The 15346-nt window shown below is 48.2% G+C and overlaps 1 long non-coding RNA gene across 1 annotated transcript; it reads left to right on the top strand.

Annotated features, from left to right (window-relative positions):
• The first annotated feature begins 6970 nt into the window (after positions 1-6970).
• LOC139831260 (uncharacterized) lies at positions 6971-12322 on the top strand. The gene is made up of 3 exons (XR_011745949.1): positions 6971-8532; positions 8611-8643; positions 11032-12322. It is a non-coding gene; the product is annotated as an uncharacterized lncRNA (long non-coding RNA).
• The last annotated feature ends 3024 nt before the right edge of the window (positions 12323-15346 follow it).

The raw sequence follows: 15346 nt of genomic DNA, 5'->3' as shown, positions 1-15346 counted from the left end.
GGCAGAAGAAAAAGCACAAGCTTCGCAGAAGAAGAAGAAGAACAAGAAAGAGGGCAAAAGGAAGGTAGACACCGGTAATATCCCTGGTAGGGTTACCCGGAGTAAGGTGGTGGCCCCGGCGAGTCACACCAGGAGCAAGAGAAAGATTTTATTCTGAACAACTAATTTGAATTTGTATGAACAATTTGTATTGGGGTTCCCTTTGTATTGGGGATCCCTTTATGTTGAACAATTTGTATTGGGGTTCCCTTTGTATTGGGGATGCCTTTGTGTTGAACAATTTGAATTTCTATGAACAATTTGAATTTGTATGAACAATTTGTATTGGGGTTCCCTTTGTATTGGGGATCCCTTTGTGTTGAACAATTTGTATTGGGGTTCCCTTTGTATTGGGGATGCCTTTGTGTTGAACAATTTGAATTTGTATGAACAATTTGAATTTGTATGAACAATTTGTATTGGGGATGCCTTTGTGTTCAACAATTTGAATTTGCATGAACAATTTGTATGCCACATTTAAGCCACAATTTGGAAAAGGAAATATAGAGATATGAAGTTTTTATGCCAAAAGCTTCAAAACCACTTCCTATTCCATGAGCTACTAGATATGAAGATGCATGGCTTTCTGCTCAATACACCTCCCAAATACCCACTATGCTTACAAACTTTGTCCAAATGAGTCCAAATTCGTCACACTTGTGTATCTTTGAATTGCAAACAATATCTAGTCGGCCAAAATGTAATATATTGTTCAAATAACACAATTTTACAATTTTTATGCCAAAATCTTCAATTTCCCTTAGTCCCTTTATTATCTGGGTGCCCCTGTTTTACTTAGTGTTACTCAGTTTTCCCCCTCCGGGCCCACTTGTTTTACTCGGTCGTACTCAGTTTTGCCCTTCCGATAAACATTTCCTCACTTTTCCCCCTCTTAGTTGTACTCAGTTTTCCTAACTTGTACTCACTGGCTGATCTCTGATTGGTCGAGATGTATGTCACTCGGATCTTGGTTGGTTGAAAGCTCAACGAACGCTTGCACCGTTCGATCATTTATGATCGGACGGCCTGTATATCTCTCTCTACCACGATGGACGCATACGGAGACAAGAGCAGAGCACATACCTACCAACCCTGGCAGTCGCATATTCCAGTCGCATCTTCCTCTCTCGCATTTCCTCTCTTACTCCGGCGGTCGCGGCGGCGCGGATCTAACCGTGCGTGCGGCGGCGCGGATCTAACCGTGCGTGCGGCGGCGCGGATCTAACCGTGCGTGCGGCGCGGATCTAACCGTGCGTGCGGTGGTGTGCGGCGGCGCGGATCTAACCGTGCGTGCGGCGGCGCGGATCTAACCGTGCGTGCGCCGTGGATCTAAGAGTGCCGGTGAGGATCTAACCGTCAGAAATAGTTGAAATGTCTCTCTCTGTCTCACTTTCGTTTCTCTTCTCAGATCTGTTGAATGATGAAGAACACCAAGACGGCGGCCGTGCCGACAGTGGTCATCGATGCCACGAACATTGAAGCCATCGCCTACAACATCGCTTCGACGGCGCAGACCCAACCTTCAATGTCGGAGCCTGTTGATGTCTCACTTCCGGTGCCGAGAGTGTGAATCGATGCCAAGACGATTGAAGCCATCATCTACAACCGCGCTGCAAAGCCGTCGATCCAGCCCTCCGCAGATCCGTCGCTGATGAAGTACACCAAGACAGCGGCGGTTCCGACACTGGTCATCGATGCCACGAACATTGAAGCCATCGCCGATAACATCGCTTCAACGGCGGATGGCGCAGATGACCACCCCTCAGCCGCCCGTCATCCCGGCCTTTCTTGCCCATCGCTGCGCGGCCGTGTTCGACGCCGCAAAATGGGATAAATTATGATAAATTTGTATTTTTCAATTTCCAGTTGGGATAAAATTGTTCGAACTACTACCTCCGTCTTAAAAAAGCTTCTCCACGTTCTTGATGTGTCCATGTACATCCGTATGTATGATTTGAATTCTGTCCCAACTTGATTGGGAAGATATTGATATGTATTTGATCCGGTGGCTGGTACATGCTTTCACTTTTGGGATCCCTTCACTTTTATAAAATGTTCATGCATGCTAAAATTATCGTGCGCATTACTTAGCACAAGTAGGAAATTGTACGCCAAAATACAGTGCTTAGAGCCACAACAAAATACAGTGGTTAGAGCCATCTACTGAATAACAATTCTATACTAAATCGTCTACCAGAACCACATAACTGCTAGGACAGGGATGACACCTAATAAAACTGCACAGATGAATCTACTTTTTTCCTCTCCCATCACTTTAAGTTCATGTTCTAGATTTTCTACCACTTGATCAAATACGGCAAGATCTGTCTCAACTCTCAATTTCTCCTTGCGAATAAGCTCTGAATTCTTCTTTTCTTCCTCCACAATACGCTTCAGCTCGAATATCATCAGGTTTTTACGGGCCAATTCATCACCTAAATTGGCCACCTTCTCCTCCAAATCCATCCTCTGGCTACACCACTGGGTTGATTCATCTTGGTATGCAATGTACCATGGATCATCGGCTTGCCTGGCTAACTGTAACAATAATGGAAAAAAGAATAACTGAAATCACTCCAATAGGCCATGGCGGAACTTTCAACGGTAGTACAGAGAGCTGAAGCTAGATACCTGCACTTCCGACGAGGTAGGAGAAGTAGAACGTGGCCACGACTTGATCGAATCCCCACCCTCGCCAGTGTACCCGCTACGACCAGACATTGAGGACTATTTCGTACCTGCAAACTCCAATAAATTACGGGAACCGAATCGATTAGGGGGCGGGGGAGGCAGAAGCGGAGGTCTTACCAAGCTATACTACCAATTGGTGCGCGGAACAAATCCCGGTCGTCGTGGGCGGTGGATCTGCTTGCGGCGGAATTTCCTGCGGTGGGTACAATGTGTGCGACGAAACAAGTCTTTGGAGCCGTGGTTGACGTGCAGCGCCGCAGTCCGTCCGACGCCGCCGGGGATGTAGCCGGCGGCGCGACGAGGCGCCGGCGATGGCTGCTCCGTCCGATGGTGGGAAACGAGCTGCCAGCGGTTCTCCGGTCTAGCTTAAGAATAATTAATTAGCGAACTTGTTGCTTCTCTCTATGATATTCTCTAAAGACATATATCAGAGCGGCAATATGTGTCTTTTCCTGAAAAATAGATGATCCCACTCATCATTGGCTGCGGAGGCCCCACAGAGCGGCAATATATGATTTTCTCTAAATAAATAGACGACCCCACTGGTCATTGGCTGCGGCAGCCCCACAGAGCGACAATATGTCTTTTCCTGAAAAATATACGACCCCACGGGTCATTGGCAGCGGCGGCCCCACCGAGCGGCAATATATGATTTTCTCTAAATAGACGACCTCACTGGTCATTTGCTGTGGCAGCCCCACAGAGCGGCAATATATGTCTTTTCCTGAAAAATATACGACCCCACTGGTCATTGCCTGCGGAGGCTCCACAGAGCGGCAATATATGATTTTCTCTAAATAAATAGACGACCCCACTGGTCATTGGCTGCGGCAGCCCCACAGAGCGACAATATATGTCTTTTCCTAAAAAATATACGACCCCACTGGTCATTGACTGCGGCAGCCCTATAGAGCGGCCCCATTTGTCATTGGCAGCAACACGTATAAAATCATGACATAAAACGGCCCACACGTCAGCGATAGATGGATGGATGCTCCGACGTGTCTCCTGACCCTACCCGTCAGCACGAGACGGTCAGGGAGGAGCTGCCCCTGTGCGGCCCCACCCGGTGAGACTAACGGTCAAGGCCTCTGACCTGACGGCTACCGGCCGTTCTAGGTGTTTCAAACTAGAGGAGGGGGAAACTGAGGAAAAACTAAGGGACTGGGGAAAACTGAGTACAACTAACGAACCAGGGGCACGAAAATAGAAATCCCTTTTATAAATATTGTGAACGCAAGTTCATGCACATTTCCAAAATCCGCGAAGTTTTTCCTATGTCGCGAACATTTTCACATTGATGAACACTTTTAAAATCCAAGAACACTTTTTTTATCATGAACAATTTTAAAAATTGAAATTATTTTTAAATTCATGAACCTTTTTCAAAATATTTAATTATTTTTAATTTGTGAACATTTTAAGTTGGTGATATTTTTCTTAATACTTCAAATGGATGAACAATTTTGTAGTTTTTGAATATTTTTTCCAACTTTTAAAAACATATTCTTGAAAACAAACAGGAAGCTGGACTTATTCTCTGAGACTCAGCAGCGAAAACGAAAAAAAATGCAAAGCGAAATTGGACGTGGAGGAGCGAACGAACGTGGAATTGGATTATACCAGAAAGAAAATGTTAGTACTAGGTTAGTTTGGTTTTGGGCATCCATGTAATTTGTACCTTCCACACGTGGTTTATAAATGTTAGCTCCACCGGTGTCGAGTCTGGACCCTTCTTTTGTTCAAAACAAAAAATGGGTCGTGGGCCACCAGCCCATGCCCCCGCGGTATGTCCTCGATCGCGCGATTCGGCCGTCCCCCTCCCCAAATCCGCTGCCGCCATCACCTTGGCACATCGATTCCGGTTCCACCCGACGAGCCTATGTGCCGAGGCCAGCCATCGAATTTTTTTTTTGTCTGCGACGATCGGTAGGGTAGAAGAGATTGCCCTGGCCGACGATGGATGTGCAAATTGTGCACCCAGTCAGATAGCTGGACTTCGAAGACCTCAGGGGCTCAACAAGGTCACCGAGGGTTACAGTGCAGGATACTGCATCAGGACGGGGATACGTATGGATACGCTGGGATATGCGTATCTCGAAGTATCCCTGTTTTTTCGGAACTGAAGTAATGGAAAAAATAAGAACACAGCTGGCACATGCAGGGATACTTCAGGATACGTACGGGCCTGTCACTCAATCCATAGCCCATCTGAAGGCCTACGTGTTGGATGATAAACCCTAGCCGCATGAAATCCTCTCCGCCTCTCGCCGTCATCTGCAGTTGCCACATCGCGGAGACTCAAGTACCGGCGCATCGGGAAGCTTCTCTCGGCGCCGCCGGCAGCGCCGCGCCGCGCCGCTCGTCTTCAAGTCTTCGTCGTTTGTCAATCTTTGAGAATCTGTACGTAGGTAAGCTCCAATCTTTGAGCTGACGTACGATTTGGTACTTGTGCATAACAATTTGCGTCTCAAGCATCTGAAGCTTGATGAACCATCTGAAGCTTGCGCCCTTGACTTTCTACTTAGCACATCTATTTCAGATTTCTATTCCACTTTATTCTTATTTAATTTGTAATGCACCATTGATTTTTTTTCATGCATTTATACATATACTCGCCGTATCCGTATCCCCGTACCATGTAACATAGGTTACAACCCGCCCCACGATTTCCTCATCCGGGTCTTGCCCCTCGACGCCGGCGGCGTCCTCCCTGGCAGAGGAGAAACCAGGGAGATGCTCTCGGAGCGGCAGGGGCAGCAGCTTGAGGTCGAAATACACAGGAGCGGGATGAACTCTACTTGGACGATATGCGGGCAAATTCTTCAACCACGGAGTGCTGGGGTCCAGACAACGAGACGCCTTTATGTTCTTCCTCTTCTCCATCCAGAGATGCGTCCAAGTCCGAGGAGCACCAATTCCTGGACGTGGAGGAGCAGCAAGTCCATGTGAAGATGTACGAGTACGACGGCGCCAGCATCCAGCGATACCGTCTTTTCAAGAGCGAGGCCAACACCCAGGAGCTCCTGCTTGGATTCCCCCTCAAAATCCCATACATAATCTATGCCGACGAAGGCTACGAGCTTCGCTACGCCGACCTCTTCTCAAACTTCAACAGGTGGAACTAAACCTGCCGTTCCATGCCCATTATATATGGTTTGGGTGGCGTGGATAGCTGCATATGGGGTTTGGGGTTTGAAGTTTGGGGATCTATTAGAGATGCTCTAAATTGCTTCAGTGCCTCCGCTGGCTATAAATAAAAGAGGCTCCATCCTGTACCACCACCAGCCGCCGCAAGTAACAGCGATGGCTTCCACCCTCCAATTTTTAACCCTCATGCCTTCTCTGACAACCTGATCCTTCTCTCTGACTACGAGCACGACGACCAATCCCAAGACGCCATCGATCTCTTCGGCGATGATTGCGAGGTGATTATGGTCAAAGCTGACGACCAAATCGTCGATCTCTCTGACGAGGATGACGAGATGATCATCGTCGCAACTGACCACCAAGTCGTCAATCTCTTTGACGAGGATGACGAGATGACCATCATCCCAGGTGATGTCGCCAAGTCCGACGACTCACTTGACGATGACAACACCAACTCCGGCGACTCACCTGACGATGACAACACCAACTCTGGCGACTCACATGACGAGCCGGAGTTGGTGTTGTCATCCTCAGGTGAGTCGTCGGACTTGGCGTTGTCACCTAGGATGATGGTCATATTGTTATTCAGAGAGATCGACGACTTGGCGGTCAGCTGCGATGATGATCATCTCGTCATCCTCGTCAGAGATCGACGACTTGGTCGTCATCTTCGACCATAATCACCTCGCCATCATCGTCGGAGAGATCGATGACTTCTTGGGATTGGTCGTCGTCCTCGTTGTCAGATAGGAGAATCAGGTTGTCGGAGAAGGCATGAGGGTTAAAGAATGGAAGGGTGGGAGCCATCGTTGTTACTTGCGGCGGCTGGTGGTACAAGATCGAGCCTGTTTTATTTATAGCCAGCGGAGGCGCTGAAGCAATTTAGAGCATCTATAGCAGATCCCCAAAACCCCATATGCAGTTATCCAGACCACCCCAAACCAGGGAACTTGGGGTTTTCGCGGCGCGACAATGGATGGCCCGGATTTTTTTTTGGAATGGGGTTCGATGCGATGTCTAAGCCGTCCTTTTTTCCTCCAAAACTGGAAAGCGCCGGTTATTATACGAATGATGGTTGATGCGGGGTCTGCTAGAGATGCTCTTAGAGCAAGTTTAATAGTATAGTCGGTTGTTGGCTATAAGAAAGTTGCTAAGTCATCTATAGTTAGCATGCAGTCAACATGTACAATAGTTAGCTATAACAATGTAGTAGTTTATCATTGTATGGCCCACCTTTCACTCTCACAAGTTACCTAGGAGCACGTGCTAGAGCTGACTCTTGCATAAGGGCTCACTTACCTTCTCTCTCCTCTTCTTTCTCCTCCAACTAAGCAAAGATATGTTATTTTATTTCTTATAGCCAGCTAAGTAAGCCTTATTGTACATGCTCTTACCCACACCCAAATCCATACCCACTTCTTTTTGGGAGGATATGGATAGAGCATAAATTACCCATTTGACTTTGGGCATGGGGAGGGTAATTACCGTTTTATCCGCTGATTATCCATAACCAGCTAGCACGTCTCGGGCCACTACCTTTTCTCTCTCAATCAATGGAATCTATTCTCTATCTCTGCTCCGTTGCGTTTGCCACACTCAACCATCGGCTCTGCCGACGACCTCCCAACTGCACCTCCTGTTCGTCGCGCTGCCGGCGATCTTCTGGTTTGTCGCACCGCCGGTGACCGAGCCGCCGGCAACCTCCCGTCACTACGTCCGGCCCTCCGCTGGCTGAACATGCCCAGCAAGAAGGAGCTGCATGCTGGGTGAGCGAGTTGGAGCGGCGCTGCTGTGGGTCAAGCTCACCCGGCACAGGTGCGGCCGCCTCCTGCTTGTCGTCATCTGCCACCACCGCATCTCCGACGGCCACACCGCGAGCACGTTCTGCGCTGCGTGGGCGTCGGTGCACGCTTCAGCATGTTCCAGTGCCTGCTGGCGCACGTATGGAAGAAGGTCAGGGTGACCGTGAACTGCAGGGGCAGGGCCAGCCCGAACGTTCCCAACTGCCCATGGACTTCTTCGGGAACATGGTCCCGAGGCTCCAGGTCCGGGACCTCCTCGGCTGGAGCTATGGCGGGGTGGTTGCCGCCATCCGCGACGCCGCCGCGTGTGTCAAGGCGGAGCCGCCGTACCTTTGGGCAGAGATGGGTAATGCCCATTTCCACCGGGTAATACCCAAAATATTTGGTTATGGATAATCTTAAAATATATGGGTATGGGGAATTTTGGGTGTGGGTTTGGATAATCAGTACCCTCCCCAACGGCAGCTATAGGTGGAACTATACGTGGGTTCTCCCGACCACCTACGAGGGCGACGATCAGTACGTCTACTTCTTCCGTGAGTTGCGGCGGAAGCGGAATACACGGAGTGCTCGCCAAGGCTATCCTCATCGCCAATAAGGGTTTCCGGAAGATGCTCTACTTTCAGATAGAGCTCGCCGTAGGAGATTGCATGATGCTTCTCGAGGGGAAAGAAAAGTTCCAGCAGAGGTGCAACCTCTATGGCTATGTTGCTTCTGAAATCTATTATTAGAACCAGAAATATGAATCTGTGCTTGAGCGTATAAAAATGGTCATGAAGTGTTGTGCTATGAACTGACTGAGTTTGGAAGCGATGCCAATGAGGATGATGCTTGGGAGATGCGTGCAGTCGTAAGTGATATTATGTAATCTATGTCAGTTGTGTCTATGTTGAACAATTAACTCACTTACCTTTGCCTATTTTTGTAGGTCGATCACCTTGTAAGGTCTGCTCCTATTGAGGTAGCTGCTATCATTACTTGACCTTGTGTTCTAGAATCTAGACTGTTGTTTACTTCTTTTTTTCCTTGTTACTCAGCTTTGCGGAGATTACTGTTATATGGGGAGTCCCCTATAGGGGCAAGTTAGGTAGGATTACTGTTTACCTTTTTTGTGGTAGTTGAATAGCCTATACCTTGGAATACACTGAAACATTTATTTTGGATACAAGAGTGTGGAATCAGCATACATGTGCCATAATCGTAAATTAGAATCACAGTAGTAATTCTTACATTACGGGACTCCTTTTCCTTAGAGGCAAAGAAACCAAGTAAACGGAGTTATTAGTGTAGCATTCGAATTCAGCTTGTCTAAATGAGCTTCTAGTTCTACTGGGTTGCATATCTAGCTTATCTGGTCTGTTTTAGGGCCAAGGACGTTGTTATTGTTTGAAATTCGAATTTAAGTTGCATCTAAAAAACCATTATTCAGAACACTACTATTTTGAATATCATCCTCCTTAACGCCTCCTTTCATCCTCCTTAACGCCTCCTTAACCTCAGACTCCTGGATACGTCGCACAAAGCACATGCTGGTATCATCAAAGGAGTCGTCTAGCTCAATGGTAGAGCTCTCAACCTCTCCATTGTAAAGGTTGTCAAAGTACTCCCGCCATCTACGCTTGATCGCCTCATCCTTCACAAGAAGCTGATCCTCTCCGTCCTTGATGCATTTGACTTCGTCGACATCCCTCGTCTTCCTCTCCCTAAACTTGGCCATCTTATAGATGTCCCTTTCGCCTTCCTTCTTGTTTAAACGTTGGTAGAGGTACTCATACGCCCGACCCCTTGCTTCACTCACCACCCGCTTTGCAGCCTTTTTCGCCACCTTGTACTTCTTCATGTTAGCTGCACTCCTGTCCAGATATAGGCATCTGAAACAGTCCTTCTTCTCCCTAATAACCTTTTGGACCTCATCGTTCCACCACCAGGTATCCTTAGCTTCCCTTCTACTTCCCTTAGTCACCCCAAACTCCTCTACAGCGACCTTCCGCAAGCAGGTCGCCATACTCGTCCACATCATGTTTGCATCGCCTCCTTCCTCCCAAGGGCCCTCCTTAATAACCCTCTCCCTGAAAGCCTGGGATGCCTCACCCTTGAGCTTCCACCACTTTGTTCTAGCGACTTTGGCGCGCTTACCCCGCTGGACACGGATCCAAAAGCGAAAGTCAGCAACCACCAGCTTATGTTGAGGGACAACACTCTCTCCAGGTATCACCTTACAATCAATGCAGGCGCGTCTGTCTTCTCTTCTAGAGAGGACAAAATCAATCTAGCTAGAGTGTAGACCACTACTGAACGTCACTAGATGGGATTCTCTCTTCCTAAAGAGGGTGTTAGCTACCACCATGTCATAGGCTAGAGCGAAGCTCAGGACGTCTTCTCCTTCTTGGTTCCTGATGCCATAGCCAAAGCCCCCATGCACCCTTTCAAAACCTGTGTTAGATGTACCCACATGGCCATTGAGGTCTCCTCCTATGAAGAGCTTCTCACCAATAGGTACCCTCCTAACCAAGTCCTCCAGGCCTTCCCAGAACTCCCTCTTGGTGCTTTCATTGTGGCCTACTCGTGGGGCATACGCGCTGATAACATTGAGGACTAAGTCCCCAACAACCAGCTTGACAAGGATCATCCGGTCTCCTTGCCTCTTGACGTCCACAACTCCATCCCTGAGGCTCTTATTGACCAAGATGCCTACTCCATTTTTGTTTGAAGTTGTCCCCGTGTACCACAACTTGAAACCGGTATCCTCCACCTCTTTCGCCTTCTGTCCCTTCCATTTGGTCTCTTGGACACATAGGACATCAACACGCCTCCTCACCGCCGTATCAACTAACTCTCGTAACTTACCCGTCAGGGACCCTACGTTCCAGCTACCTAAGCGTATCCTCCTAGGCTCGGCTAACTTCCTTACCCTCCGCACTCGTCGAGTCAAATGCGAAGACCCTTGCTCATTTTTCACTACACCGGGGCGTCGGTGCAGCGCGCCACTAAGGATGCGACGACCCGACCCTTGCTCACTTATCACCGTATCCAGATCAAGATACGGCGCGCCACCAAGGGGGTGACGGCCCGGCCCTTGCCCATTTGACACCACACCCGGGTTCCGATGTGGCGCGTCGCTAAGAGGGTTACGCCCCAACGAGGTTCCTTTGGGTTTCATCTCCATAAGAGTGGCTGAGTTTTTTACGTTGGCTCGCCCCGCCTATCACAACCCTCCTCCTTTACCCGGGCTTGAGACCGGCTATGTTGAGACAACATAGGCGGAGTTATGTATTCGTCAGAGTGAAACAAAATAATGCATTTGTCTTGCTTCATGTATGTTGTCTAAAAGCTTTTGTTTGACTTGCAGGATACAAGTTTGTGAAAGATACCAGAGTATATACGGTGGGGCCTTACAACTCAAACCATGAAGTTAGGACTGCAGGTTAGCTTTGGATGTGTCGACGTACTACTTATGCATGTAAAATGCTGGCATGATTCTTGGATCTTGTTGGTGATTTTGCTTTCTGATATGTGAAAAACACTTTATTTGTAGTCTTATTAAACTATGTCCACAAAGTCCAAATGGTATATTCATAAGAAACTATTAGTTGACTCGGAAAGAATAAGAGGAAAAAACCATACTACATATATTGTGAACAAATGTGTTTTCAAATGTGATGAATAGGGCCCCCCAAAAATGAGAATGTTGTTTTAGATACTAATATTTGTACCAATCATGGTTAAATGCCAAATATAATAGGATATTTTTAAGCTTGGCACCCCCACCAATCATGGCTACTAATATTGGAAATATTTGTACTTGGGTTAACTTCTAAGCATTGGTCTGTTTTGATAAAGTCATGGTTCGTTTTATAACGACGACTCTCTTTTTTTTTTTGGATTCTTTAGACATTTTGACGTTGGTTTATTTGACAGTGGGTACACCGAGCCAAAATGTATTTCCCCGACTCTTTGGATTTAAGTGATTTTCCATGCATGTTTCCTAATGGGTATGAAAAACCGATCTATGCTTCAGTGCACTATCTTTTACTCATCATTTAGGCCCCGCTTGGTTCAGCTGTGTTTTACTCAAACAGAGTTAATTATTACGGACCTATCCAGGCCATGCTAAAACTCCTACATGCCCCGTATCATCTGGCTCCGCGCGGTATACGAAACATCATTCCAAGTGGGCCCTTAGCGATGTAAAGTTGTTTCCATAGCATCCTTACCAACAGTGTTTGTTATGCATGTGTTCTGACTTGTTGTTACATCATTCAAATTCTCCCAGTTCTATAGTTTTAAATCTCTATGTTCTGTTACTCATTGGATGAATATCTGTTTCTATTATGGAGCCACTGACTTTTAGTATATTGTTGTTGCTTAACATTAACATGAGGACATACGAAGGAAAATGATGTGTTCAAATAACAGTCATCAAGAGAAGATTTGGAACCTAGGGAACTAACTTCAAGTCCCGCAAAAATACCAAATAATCATTGCATCTGTTAGAGTGTATATTATATCTTTCATATGTAAGGATTGTCCAGAATTGATAGTATTTATTTATGTTTCCAATTTTGCTGGTCGTCTGACAACGGTTTTCATATAACTGAAATAGGTGTTGTTTACAAGCATGATGTTTGTCTCTTACAAAGTGGTTCTACCGGTAGGCTTCAATCTACCTAGATCTCGATGCGCTATGTGAGATTTCTCTCTATAGATTTTGGAGTGTAAGCATGACTTATCTACCGATACATCAAAATTTTGGTCAAAATGTATGCCTTGATTACTACAGATCTTCCATTCGGCATGGACCCTACTTATTACAAGTTCATTATTTACCAATTTAGTATCATAGGTATTCAGATGACTGGTTACAGCTTGGTCCTTTCCCTATGCTTACATACAGTAATCAGCAAGTGTTAAAAATACAACAATAAATTTGTTTACAGTGTTTAATATGGAACAAGATAACAAAAGTCTAAGAGCATCTAGAGAGGTAAGAGCATCTCCACCGGCGCCCCCGATAGCGGCCCCGATAGCAATTTGGGGGCCGGGGTCGAAAATGGGCTCGCACCAGCGCGTCCCAAACGGCGCCGGCCAATTTTGGAGCCAAATAGAATCGCCGGCAACCCCGTGTCAGTCCCTTCGCCAATGGCGCGAATCGGACGCGCCGGTGCCTCGTGGAACGACGGTTTTCGCGGGTGGGGGCGCCTTATCAGTGAGGGGACGCGTCGGTTCGCATGGAGATTGGTTGTCGGCGTTAATGGTCTCCCGCACGGAAACCAAAACGGCGAGGGCGGCGACTGTCCACGCGGCGTCCACCTACCTTACCCACACGCCTTCAATGCGCGTCCGCCGCCTTCCTTAAAACCACACCGGCGCGCACTCCTTTTCCCCCCCCCCCGCCGTCCATCCCTAGCCGCCGCCGTCCTCAACCTCCGCCCGAACCACCACCCACCCGCGAACGGGATGGCGCACAACGACCAGGCCGCCGGCGGCGGCATGCCACGCTCGACGCAGTTGTCGTTCGACGAGGCCGACGTGCTGTACTGGAACCGGATCCCCGTGCCAGTGCAGTTCAAGTTGCCGCACGGCTGACATGTTTCCAACGGCGGCTTCGCCGTGCCGCCGCTGCCGCCGCGAGGACCACAGATGCTGGCCCTCGCCAGGAAACGGTGGGCCTCCATGACGCCAGAGCAGAGGAGACTCCCGGAGAATGCCCTCGGCAGCCCGCACTGGGAAGAGTGCTTCCGCCGTGAGCGCGCCGAAGAGGTCGCGCGGATGGACAATCCCTCCGGCGGCCACTTCAACAACGTCGGCCGCCGTGCCTGGTGGTATGGCCGCGACGTCGACTCCTCGCTCCGCGAGTACGGCTACCGTTCACGCCACCGCTAGCAATGGGAGCCGGTCTACTTCCCGCAGGCGGCGACCATGGCGCCGATGCGCGCGCCGCAGAGGTTGCCAGAACGAACCGCGGCGTCCGGAACCTCCCGCACCGGATCGTCCATGGCGGGCGCACGCGCTCGGCCGCGCTCGCGCCTCCTTTCGGAGGCATCGTCATCCGCGACAACGCAACGCGGCGTGTGATACGTGTACAGCACGCGTCCGTTGGGAACCCCAAGAGGAAGGTGTGATGCGTACAACAGCAAGTTTTCCCTCAGTTAGAAACCAAGGTTTATCGAACCAGTAGGAGCCAAGAAGCACGTTGAAGGTTGATGGCGGCGGAGTGTAATGCGGCGCAACACCAGGGATTCCGGCGCCAACGTGGAACCTGCACAACACAACCAAAATACTTTGCCCCAACGTGACATTGAGGTTGTCAATGTCACCGGCTTGCTGTAACAAAGGATTAGATGTATAGTGTGGACGATGATGTTTGCAGAGAACAGTAAGAACAAGTATTGCAGTAGATTGTATTCGATGTAAAGGAATGGACCGGGGTCCACAGTTCACTAGTGGTGTCTCTCCGATAAGAATTAGCATGTTGGGTGAACAAATTACAGTTGGGCAATTGACAAATAGAGATGGCATGACAATGCACATACATATTATGATGAGTAGTGTGAGATTTAATTGGGCATTACGACAAATTACATAGACCGCTATCCAGCATGCATCTATGCCTAAAAAGTCCACCTTCAGGTTAGCATCCGCACCCCTTCCAGTATTAAGTTGCAAACAACAGACAATTGCATTAAGTATGGTGCGTAATGTAATCAACACAAATATCCTTAGACAAAGCATTGATGTTTTATCCCTAGTGGCAACAGCACATTCACAACCTTAGAACTTTCTGTCACTGTCCCAGATTTAATGGAGGCATGAACCCACTATCGAGCATAAATACTCCCTCTTGGAGTTACAAGTAACGACTTGGCCAGAGCCTCTACTAATAATGGAGAGCATGCAAGATCATAAACAACACATAGATGATAGATTGATAATCAACATAACATAGTATTCCATATTCATCGGATCCCAACAAACGCAACATGCAGCATTACAAATAGATGATCTTGATCATGTTAGGCAGCTCACAAGATCGAACAATGATAGCACAATGAGGAGAAGACAACCATCTAGCTACTGCTATGGACCCATAGTCCAGGGGTGAACTACTCACACATCACTCCGGAGGCGATCATGGCGATGAAGAGTCCTCCGGGAGATGATTCCCCTCTCCGGCAGGGTGCCGGAGGCGATCTCCTGAATCCCCCGAGATGGGATTGGCAGCGGCGGCGTATCTGGAAGGTTTTCCGTATCGTGGCTCTCGGTACTGGGGTATTCGCGATGAAGGCTATATGTAGGCGAAAGGGTAGGTCAGGGGGCGTCACGAGGGGCCCACACAACAGGGCCGCGCGGCCAGGGCCTGGGCCGCACCGCCCTGGCGTGTCGCCGCCTCGTCGCCCCACTTCGTTTCCCTTTCGGACTTCTGGAAGCTTCGTGGAAAAATAAGACCCTGGGCGTTGATTTCGTCCGATTCCGAGAATATTTCCTTACTAGGATTTCTGAAACCAAAAACAGCAGAAAACAACAACTGGCTCTTCGGCATCTTGTTAATAGGTTAGTGCTGGAAAATGCATAAATATGACATAAAGTATGTATAAAACATGTGAGTATCATCAATAAAGTAGCATGAAACATAAGAAATTATAGATACGTTTGAGACGTATCAA

This window comes from Lolium perenne, chromosome 5, assembly GCF_019359855.2.
Source record: "Lolium perenne isolate Kyuss_39 chromosome 5, Kyuss_2.0, whole genome shotgun sequence".
Lineage (NCBI taxonomy): Eukaryota > Viridiplantae > Streptophyta > Magnoliopsida > Poales > Poaceae > Lolium > Lolium perenne.
This window is presented reverse-complemented; position numbering and strand designations above follow the sequence as displayed.